Source organism: Ptychodera flava, chromosome 8, assembly GCF_041260155.1.
Source record: "Ptychodera flava strain L36383 chromosome 8, AS_Pfla_20210202, whole genome shotgun sequence".
Taxonomy (NCBI): Eukaryota; Metazoa; Hemichordata; class Enteropneusta; family Ptychoderidae; genus Ptychodera; species Ptychodera flava.
The window spans coordinates 23,684,684-23,696,854 of NC_091935.1; the positions used below are offsets into that span (position 1 = coordinate 23,684,684).

The window sequence follows — 12,171 nt, forward strand, 5'->3', positions numbered from 1 at the left end:
TGGCAGGAACTTTTGCTTTAGATTTACATGTAAAATCATAGTTTTTGTTGATTGAGTGAAACTGCAACAGTTGTAGGTGGAAATATGCAATGAGGCTATACCTGTCATACATGTATACATTAGCTATATATTTGATACATGAGAAAACCAAGTCAGCAAAATCTGAAACAACAAAACATACAAAACAATACTGAGCAATCTGGTACTGGATTAAATTTGTCCAAAAAATTCAGAGTTTGAACGGTAATTATTTGGAGGGGTTTGAATTACTGCATACTGTACTTAGGGAACAGAGGACAGACAGACACTATAATTGAAAGATTTTTTGGTTGATTGATAAATGCATCATGTACAGAAATAAGACAATACACTTCACGTGTATTGTGTAACAGAGACTATCAGTTAGTCACCATGTTTTAAATTGTAAACAACATAATACATTGTGTGGTGCAGTGAAACAAAATTTGCGAATATCTTTCGGGCAGTTATTTATGGCTCTCCATCATTGCAAGATTAATCTACCGTGTACAATGTTTTTGTGTTATGGTTGTGGTGGAACATTCTATATTGTCGGCTACATGGACTGTGTGCCCATTCTATAGACATAGCTCACTTCGATTTATTTTGCATTTTTTGTTGATATTTGAATAGCTATATACCATTAGCAGAAATTATGCTTCAAAGGAAAACTTTTGACTCGCAAAGTCAACATGTCTGATACAGGGAAATGCATGTGCAATGTAGAGGAATTTTCGCTCGCTTCAAATCGCTGAAAAACTTCCATGTTTTTATGATAGTTCGGAATTACTGTAAATCCATCCCATCTGGGTCCCAGACCTCCATTGTCGGCAGGTAGATCTCTAATGTATGCGTCTAACGGTATTTGGGGAACAATGGGCGGACATAATCCAATCATTTGGCTATGTTGGCGAGTCACTGACTGCTCTCAATGGGGGAAAGTGTCAGAGAGAATAGGGTGACAATAGCTTGGATCAATACAGCCCTACCAATGCAATCCATAGCCGCTTACAAACCATCATTTCAAAGAGGACTTCTCAGTCCCATTGAATGACTTCTATTTGTTGTTGCAACGGCTTGCATAAGTATTGACATAACTGCATGACTGCATGAAAATACCCGGCATCTATTGACAACTGACAATTTTTGTGACATTAATGAGAAAGATTTTTACGGTTTCACAAGAAAATATTATACAGCAAATCAATATAGCACCCAGTGTTGTTTAAATTCCAAAGAAAATCAGCTCTATCATGATGATTAAAATCTGTTCTTTGCCTAACACAAAGTTCACCATAAAGCCGACTGAGACATCTATGAATTTTAAAACTTCACATGTGAATTGAATGGATTCACCCTAGCCATACAGGTACAGGTCCAAGTTATAAGCCTTTCTTTGTGTCTACATACAACAGGCATGGTTTATGCTATAAATAATGGATGTACCCCTATCACTGTGGTCAAAGCTTTTGATGCAGTATCTTGCAGTCAATTTTCGATAAAAGATTGACTTACGAATCAAACGAGATGTTTAATAATTACAAAGTATTCTAGGGAGAAATATACTTCTAAAGATAAATTAATAAATGAAAGGAACAGCAAATGCATCTTCCAGATATAAATATATCTAAATATTACTGAGCTCACTCTATGTTTGATAGTTTTGCACCTGATTTATTGCTCCTGTACTTATCAGCCGGTCACACATTTAGGTAGAATGTGCCTTTGGGGCAGATATTTGACCCTCAAATTTTTAGTTCTTTTCTCATCTACCACTTGTGTGGGGCTCATTTTGAAAATATTGGTGTGAATGAAATTTTCACCATCTTATTATTTTGCCAGTGCAAATCGAAAATTCTATTCTTCTCCATAGGGTTTATACACACAGGGATGACGGCCATTTTCGATTACAAATGTCGATAAATATTGGGCAATTTGCTTCTTTCGTACCAAAATTTGCACAGTGACCAAAAATTTTCACTTTGATTTTAAAATAGAAGTCCCTGGGGAAAGTTTGAGCAGAAGTTTAAGTCTTTCAGTTTTGAGGTGTACACTAACTTAACTGAGGTACATGTAGTATGAATATTTCTCTCACTTGTTCAACACTAACTTCTAAAATTGGTACAAATGTTTTGTGGTGAACTTGAACTGTTTAGTGAGTCAAATCTCATGGTTTATCATTCATACACCTGGCATGTTTGAGTTCATTACAAATATGACAATATCAATACAATTTGTACAAGCATGACTGAGGTCATTCTGAGGAACATGAATATTAAGTTTCATAGCAATCAGACGAGCGATTTCAGAGAACAAGATTTTTTGACTAAAAACGGAAAAAATACCCTAAAAATACAAACATGCAAATTTCATCCCAATTTTTGCACACATAATTTAGAATACCTAAAGAAATCTGCATACCAAGTTTCAACCAAATCTGACCAATGCTTACTGAGTTTTAGCCATTTGCAGGATTTTTCCTTTCCCCCCCCCTCATTTGCATATTTTTGGCACTGACATGTTCATTTGAACAAATTCACATCTCCACCCCTAGGTGCACCTGTACACCAAATACTAAGACAGTAGGTGCTACGGTTTAGGAGTTTTTGATGTGGACGGACTAACAGACATACATACATACTTACATACATACACACAGACGCCATTTTGCCACCTTATACGAATACTTCCCATTTGCATATATACATATGCATATATGGGAGCGTAAAAAATATATTAAATTTCAATGTTAGAAGATAATGAACGCGAGCCTTTTACAAAAACTTATTAACAAACACAATTCTACCACCAAATATTGGTAAAGGCAATATCCAATACAGACTACGCTTTCTGAAATACCGTAATTGTCTTCCAAAAACAGAAACCAATACACGGTGCACACACTATTCATAGCTTTCGATATAAATAATGTAGCCATCACCACTGTCCAATGTTGGAGAGGTTTAAAGTGGCTCTTTAATCTCCTTTCATTGAATGCCTTATCATTATCTGCACATAAACAAGAGAGATATACTTAGGCATGATAACAGCTGGAGATTAACTTTTGACATGAGAGGGTAGACTCCAGAGAAGGACCCAAACAGATCACTTTTTACTGCCTTTGTTGGCCAAGGGCAATTGAGCATTTCCTGGAAACTGATGTGTGTGGTGTATAGCAACGGTTATGGCCTAAGACCATAGCTCTAGCTTTGCAATTTAGGTCGAGCAAGTCAAGTTTCTTTCAGTCCGTTCAGTATATTCCATATGTATGAAATGGACATAGAGATACTAGACTTGTTATCGGCATAGTTTCAGGGCTCGAAATTAACATTTTATCCTGGTAGTTATTTTGACCACCACATTTTCAATTTGGTCAACTGGTGGTCAATATTTTTTTTTGAACTGAATCACATTATCAGGCTTTTTGTATTCACGAAAAGAGAGGTCCATGTTATGAAGGGAGTCTTTGAACATGGCTGTACCCAAATTGTACATGTCTGTACAGTTGATAAAAAAAAATTATACCTATGTTGGAAAAAAACCGATAATGATTTTGCCAACAACTTCTCATCTACTGACTCGTGCTTTATTGGAACCAAATAACATGCAAACAGGTGGCACAATTCGTTCATGTTGTCTATCTTGCAATAGTATTATTATACTTGCCAGAGTTCCAAAGTGATCGCTGCGTTGTCTAATGCTTTGTAATGATAAGTAGAAGGATTTTGAAATTGTTTTTTCCGTTGCCAAAATATTTGCATAAATGTTGCAAAATGAAATTTTGTTTTTTAGCACCTGTGAAGGCCCTGCGCCACAAAAAGGAACAAAACGTTATGTGTATAAATTTCTTCAAGGCCGATTGTAATGTTGTATTGATGACACGGTGCCCTCGCCATCAGACAAACCGGCAACCGCTGAAATACTAAATATTTTCCATGGTGGTCAAAATGACCACCAGTTACAGAATTTGGAGGTCAAGCATGGAAAAATGGTGGTCATTTGACGCAAGACCACCGCTAATTTCGAGCCCTGAGTTTGTATGTGATTCTGTTTTACATGAATTTGCTGAATTGCCGGACTGCCGGTCTGTGTGGTGAGAATTTCAACCGCAAGGTGTAAATTTTTGCATTCGGAAGAATTGCGGTTACCCTCACTGTGAAGTTACAGTATGTAGTTGTTCAGTATTAAAACCTTTTAATAGGAGCCATATTGGAGTTGACAAACCATGTGTATGTTCCGAAACCTTTGAACAAATGCTGACCATACTTCTTTTTAAATATTTTGAAGGAAAATCTAATATCTTTACTTATTACTTCAACTATTTAGGCAAGTGTGCAACTACTGACGTACCCAATGCAATTTGCTGTTAAAAAAGACATCATAAAAGGATGTGTTTGTCATAATTAGTGGCATGAATGTTTCATTACTCAACATGGCACGTCAACTCTTATTGACGTTGATCGTAATTGGCTTTTCCATTAATGAAATTGATTTATGTCTGTGAAAGAAACGCTGTAAACCTTGCATCGTAAACACACTGCGAAGGGAAAACATTTGGACTAAACCACACAAACTATCTATTTCAACAAGAGAACTAATGCAAGAACTGGGGATTTAGGATTGGGGCTTTAAATTATTTACAGACTGGAATTAAAAGCAGTCCCCGACAAGTGAAACTTCGTTATTTCATGAACATTCATGAACATTCATGAATATCTTAATCATAGTGCATGAACAACTCACTATGTTTCACCACCATATTCATGAAAATATTAATTTCTTCTTGGTTTCCCGTAAAAAAAAACCTGTCTTGGACCATATGCATGATCCTTCATTTTCTGTGAGAAGTTCACCAACTTCAAGCTAAGGAATGGAAATGTACCGGTACAACTTACATTGGTTGAATTCCCCTTGGTAAATGTGTACAGAGGTGTATTAATACAACTCTGCACGTCCAGTTACCAGGTGTGGGTACACGCTTGTTTAATTAAAGTGTTAACTTATTAAAATATCATACGATGTTTTGTAATAAAGTAAGTGGCAGCTGCAATGCTGTTGTGCATGTGTTTTCTGTACTCTGTACAACTTTACCTTAGCTGTTTATGTATGGTTGCTATGCCACAGTTCCATGAATTATTGGCCAACTGTCTAGATCGTGTTTTTTTCAAACTAGAAGACCTGTAATTGCATGCAAGATACATATATAGAAAACTTAACAGATAGAAGGAACAAAAGTTTTGGTCAATAATTGCTCATTTGATTCATGTGTGCACAATAATTTCTTTTTAAACCTTGGTAACTTGGATCTACGTGAAGTCACACATTGGTAACCAGGCTATTGACACCTTCTGACCCCAGATTTGAAACCCTCTCCTGTCAGGCTACTGCTGGAATTTTGTTATCAGACACTGACTGGTAATGAGAAATTTCAACAGTGCTGTTCTAGACCACTTTTCATGTGAAGTAACATTGGTCCGACCACAGTACAAAAATCAGATTTTTTGCAGTAGTTCCTCATATAGCTGAGTTGAAATCACTGTAGACTATACATATATTTGTAAATAAGGAAGAATGCACCTCGCCCCGGCACCTCGGGAACATATTCTGACTCTCAAACTTTTAAAATACCTTTTTTGATGTACCACTTGTGGAGGGGCTGATTTTGAAGCTCTTCACAGTAAACAGTTTTAATCATCTTATTTTTGTTAAATTGAAAATTTGATTTTACCATATAACAGAGTTAACACTGGGGTGATGGCCATTTTGAATTTCAAAAGTCAGTAAATATTTTGTAATTTGTGTCTCTATTACCAAAGTTTGCATAGTGACCCCATCTTTATTTTTGATTTCTAGAAAGGCAAAAGTCTTCTTGACAAAAGTTTGTACAAAATTTTATGTTTTTCAGTTTTGAGGCGCTTACTAACTCTATGGCAACTGTCTCTACCAAACACACATCTCTAACAGTTGTATAACATGATATAAATCAGCTATTGTTTGAAAATTGACAATAATTCGCCATATGGGAGGGCAGGCTATTTTTCCGTGGAGGCATTTCTTTCTGAAGGTGAACTGCACTGTTTACACACATAAAATAACAATGCAATTAGAGATGACCTTCAGTATAATTTAGCTGCTAGAATTCACTTGTCTCATATTTCTCTTCTTTCACCGGTTTTTCTTTCATTTAATATATGCTTGTCCTTTTGTGGACAGAAAAGCTAAATTCTGCAGTCAGCCATGTAAATTGTAACTCATGCTGGGCCTGAAACATTTGGTACCTACATGCCATTATACCCACATAGCACAGGCTACAATTATTACAGCTAGATCTGTGAAATTTAGTGATTTATCAACTTAGAGGCCAGACTTCATAATTTTCCGAAAACTAAAAACATCCACATCTCCGTAGCAAAGTCAGCATTATTAAAGGCAACTACACGCTCCTACAGTGCTATGCTTGATACATGTTGCCATTTCACATTTATTAAATATTTGGCCACTTTACAACATCCTTAGGCAGGTCATTATACCGCTGTGTATATGGCTTCTACCATGTACAATGCTGTAGGTGGACACCCCATAGTGAAACCTATGCAGACGTTTTTTAATAATTCATAGGCCAGCATTATCTTCATGAACCTGGATGAATATTTTATCGCAAACAATTCCTATGTGATGATACTCGTACATTTTACATTTAAAATGCATGGGTCAAGATGATGTAATTTGTATCTAGAGATTTGAATCCTGGTTTAAGTCTTGTTCCCTAGAATGTCAGAGTCCAAATCTAGCCGGGCAAATGGCCTCACAAAAAAACCCTGAAAAAATTGGGGTGGGCACTTGCCTGAATATCACTTCAATTTGAAGCTTTCAGTGAAAGTTTCAAGGGGGGGGGGGGGGGGGTGCTTACATGGATAATTACAGTAAAAGGATGTAAACTAGATAATCCATCATATGGGGGCACTGGACCCCACTTGCCTCCTCTTCACCCCAAACGTTACAGATATTTCAGTCCAGACAAGATTGTCCTTCAGTAATTCATATTTCTTGGGTTTGTAAAATTTGAGGCATATGTTCACTGTAATACACATGTGGTTTAATCTAGACATTTTTGTGTTGCTACCGACAGAAAGCTTGCAATGATTTCATAACAGGGTCTGTATGCTATTTTTGAATATTGGAATTCTTTTCTCTAGAGGAATAACTATGATCACAGACATTGTTTCATTAACACTGATGTAGTGGTCTGGAAGAAGCATATCTGTTGTCGCCGTTTATATATAAATGTACAAATGTTTACTCCAAAGGAGGTTGGGGCTGAATAGCAAATATTATGTATAACCGCAAGGTGTTCATGGCAGTTGCAGTTATAATAATACCCAGTTTCTCACAGATATTTTCCTGCTGGTGTAATAGTCTGCCAGTGATCTGCCTGGTGTATTTTCTACATAACTCATTACTGCAACCCTTATGTACGCGCACGCTACGGTCATGTGTCCACACAAAATTTAGGTCTCACAGTCACCAGCTATCGGAATAGTAGGGGGCACTGAACACCCCTGTGGACACAGATTTGCTGAATGCAAAGTCTGTTTCAGTGAACTACAATACACCTATATTTATTTTCAAAGTATCTTCTATGGCATGGGACACTGTCTCTGTTAATCTGTGGTGAAAGCCTCACAAATGTTTGAAAAACACAATGAGTACGTGACAGATCTGAAATACAGAATGATTTGAATTTATTGCTTTTCAATCAGCATTCATGAATACATACATGTACTGGTTATCAAAGCCTGAAATGTTTAGTATTATTTCTCAGAAATAAAACGTATTCGATATTCATTGAAACTACAATGCCATTCAAATCATTTTTAATATCATGCATGTGTGAAAAAAATCAAGAGCAGGGAAAAATATCTATGACATAAGGAGTAACTGAGTGTACCTATTGATAGACTTGATAGACAACACCAATGTTAAATATGGATGCTTAGTGACAGGTGTTGTCAGAATGTGTTATAAGCACCTACACTATATCATAAAATGCTACGTATACTGTAAAATATCAACTCTGCACATATTACTCAAATGGCTGCTATAATATCTGTGGGGAAAAACAAACCTGTTCACGCCCACTGTTATGATAAACACTACAAGCCCATTCTTTTCAGAGGTTTTACATGTCGAAACAGAAAACAGAACTGCAGCTGTAGTACATAAGGAAATACTGAAATACTGAGTTTTCATGTATCTCATGGGAACACTTTTTGTCACTATGACCTTTAAGCATGAACATCCTGTTGGAATGTAAACAAAGCACGCTGACGTGTCGCAGACTACAACTGCTTTCTGCAAAGTTCCTATATGGGCAAATATCTGAATACATTTGGGAAACTAGACAAATATGTATTCACGTAATTTGTTATTACCCTTAATCTCCAGCACCATTTTTTAGTAAATTTAAGTTTTACTTTGACAATGAAATAAATATATACTGATATATTATCTCCCTATAAATCTAGATTAATGAATACCGTTACTTTGTTTCTATGTTGTGTACACTGTGAGTCTACCAAAAGACAACCTTGCAATAGTATTAACAGCAGATTCTGAACAATATGCTGCCAGACACATGTCTGTACCTGAGAAAACAGTGCCATTCTCACCACTAGAGGTTTGTTGCTATGAAATTGACTCAGGTAAGAGCAACTGTAAATAGCAGACTATATACACATTAAACATTTATGAAATTGACTCAGCTTTGAAGTTGTCTAAGTTTAGACTTTTAGAGCACCTTGGAATTTCATGCTGACTGTAAACATATATAGCAATGTGCTCCATATTGGCTGCTTCCATTGTATCTACACTCGGACAAATTTCTGCACCTGTTTTTATTGCTTGACCTGTGATATTTAGTCCAAATTACAACATCCCTGGCAACCAATCCTGTCGTTCCTGTAAGCCTGATTCAACAAAAGTCTCATGAAAATTTCGACAAATATTTACTGTTGCAGTTATAACAGTGATTCATTGGGAATCAGGCACAATTATAATATTTGACTAATATATTAAGACATTCTCTAGCTGATAAGACAACCATGTGTGAGCATTTGAGAAGGCAAGAAGTTGTTTGGTTTACAACAATTTTCATACAGTATTTGCCATTCTTGTCTAGGATTTTTGGCTGGCACCCAGGGGACTTAAACAAATGTGAAAGCAAACTGTGTAACCTAGGTTCAGTGATTATAAAAACCATTATTAGTAATGCACTTGAATGTCAAAGTAATGCTGAACTTTGCTGCGATTAACATCCATTATTAAATCGAGCTCAAAAGTGACATTTTCTGAAAATGGCTCCAGCTTACATGGCTGACCAATACGTGACTAGCAATATTACAAAATCTTCATAACTTGGAAATTAATAATTCAGTGAGCAGTACCTCTCATAAATAATTCAATGGTGATTATTTATACCAGACAAAAGGTTTTGTGTACTAATATCCGAATATGAGCCAAACCAGATATGCTTTCAGAAGTTCGCTTGGTTTTACTTTTCCTTTCTTTTTCTTTTGTTGTAATTTTTATCCTTTTTCACCATAATCTTTTTTGTTACTGCCATGGGGTCTGATTGTTTTAGCTAATTGTAAGAGGTCAACAGTGGTATCATATCTTACAATTTTTATTTTGTGATTATGCAATGAATTTTTCTTTTGTTGCCTCCAATATCGTAACTTACAGACGCAATTGCCTTTGTATTCTTGGCTAAAATGATAAATATCATAGAAAGGTCACTGCCTTTTCCATTCAGAAAGATGGAAGAATTAGATAATCACATCAAGCCATCATGAAATATCACATTAAAGGAATCATTCAAATCAGAATATTGTATTACGTTATCAAACAATGATAGTATTGATGAGTTTAAAAGATGGAATGTCCAGTCACTTTGAAATTTGCTATCCTTTACGAACAACATTTTGAATAGCGGAAGCTAAAATGAAAAACGTAATTTATGCATACAAGTCAAATCAACCTCTTAGGGAAGAATCTTTGCGGGTTAAATTGCAAAAAGTCTCAGTCAAATGAAAATGAAATTTTATGTGTCTTGGGGGAAAGAAAGCATAGGTTTTGTTCATAACATTCAGAGTATCTCACAGGTGTTGGCAACCTTAAGTTCTCACGTATTTTGAATGGCTTTCATCTTAAACATGGTAATTTAATTTTTCAATTAGATAAAGTTCAGTGTAGAAAAACAATTTTCCAAATTATAACGACCATAAATGAAACAGCAAACTACTGTTATTGCACAATAGTGAATATACCTACGCTTCTCTCCAGTGTTGCAGTTGACCTTCAATGCAAGGTCAAAGTCTAATTGGTGTTTTATTTGCCTGCATTGTTGGAGACGTGTCAATGTCAGGTTCGATACAGCTTGGCATGGCAGTTCTGTATGCACGTAAAACAAGTCAATATTCATTGAAACTTTGAACCTACTGGGGAGGTCAACTTCAATTTATATGTCTGTGAACTCTACACAAATTGTTGGCATGACCACAATATGTGGAAAGTTTATACAGGGACTTCCGCACCAGACAGGCATGATCAATGGGATAAATTCAAAGGCCATTTTTAGATTTTGAGATTGAATTTTGAGATGAAATTTGCGCATGAAGAAAATTTCTATCCTCAGTTTGTATGTACATGTAGGTTAATATCCAGTCTACAGAATGTAGTTCACTGTTCCTGTATTGATTGTGCCATGTAAGATTTCACACAGCCTTCCACTGGCAGTATTAGTGTAAAGACACTTAGCAAGGTAAGTTTGCAGATTTTCCATTGAATGAATGCCTGATATGATAAGGTGTCATAATTGGCCTGTGCCATGACGGTTTGTGAACTCAGTGATGGCTGACGCAAGACTTTTCTGTGCTACATTAGCAGACAGAGTGGGGCGGGGGAGGGGGAGGGGTGTGGCAGGCCGATGGATGCCACTGTTGTTTGCAACAGTCGTATCCATCTGCATAACTGATGCCTATCCATCAACCTTAGCTTCCTCAAGGCTGTATGATACGTAAGTTTTGACGACCATACCTCTCGGTCCCTGCTCTGGCTATACAACTTGCAGGTTGAGCGTTTCAGTACACAGGTTGCGCTCAACACTCGCGATCTTCATTCAAATCAAAATACACATATAAAAATTGTAAATCAAATAAACAAATAGAAAACATTTATTTGCTTGATATGTGAGCTAATAATGCAAACCGCTGACTGATATCTGGGTTTAAAGCATCATGATATGATTTTCAACTGCTTGTGTCAAGTTGTGAATACGTTTATTTACATACAACGGTTCTGAGTCAACTATGGACAGACAGCCAAGTCTGCTGATTACGATTGTGTGAGAATACCTGTCTGTCGCTAATGAAAAGACACATTCACACATATTTTGAACGAAGCAAGACGAATTGCATATCGACGAAAGTGGTTGCTAAACAACCTGTACAACTTGAGTATGTAATAGAAATAACTGAACGCGTTTGTTAACTCCAGGAAGTGCGAGATGTCCACGCGTCGCAACCACAAGGTGACCGGACTCTCTGACAGCAACTCAACACCACATACTGTATGTATTCTCTTGAAGGCAGACTGTGTTACATCACTGCACCCAAACCTGACCTGTTCCCGCTGTCATAAAGTTATCTCGCTTCCCAATGGATGGTTGCTTCCACAAACAGAGGTTGCCATTGGCAAAGACCATGCAAAGTTGACAATAATGCCAAGTTTACATGTAAGACGTGCCGTTTTCTGTCTGAACACCGACAGTTTCCATCGACCGGCCATTTTCACCAATCGATCGTACGGTAACACACACATAATTTCAAAAGTCGCTGGGGACAGCGCTCTTATACAAGCGTAAACGTTGATAAAACCTTCGCCACGATGTCACTGAGTGTAAACTAAAGATCTGCTGCTAAAATAGCCATGTACCCACCTGTTATTAATTGTTCCAGTCTTATTTCAGACGTTAAATACTCGGACCCTCACGCGTTGTGCCAGCAGTGAATATCAACACATTCCAGGCCTGAATACATTCTATGGCCGACCAAGCTGGGCAGCTGTCAGAAGGCAGGTATGCTAATCATGTCACGT

General features: G+C 36.8%; 1 protein-coding gene across 1 annotated transcript in view; it reads right to left on the minus strand.

The window, feature by feature from the left end:
- The window catches only part of LOC139138828 (tubulin polyglutamylase TTLL7-like), a 56,808-nt gene extending 44,668 nt beyond the window's left edge, over positions 1-12,140 (minus strand). The window contains 1 exon segment of the mRNA XM_070707372.1: positions 12,014-12,140. The gene's annotated coding sequence lies outside the window, so the exon portion shown is untranslated.
- Between the last annotated feature and the right edge of the window lie 31 nt (positions 12,141-12,171).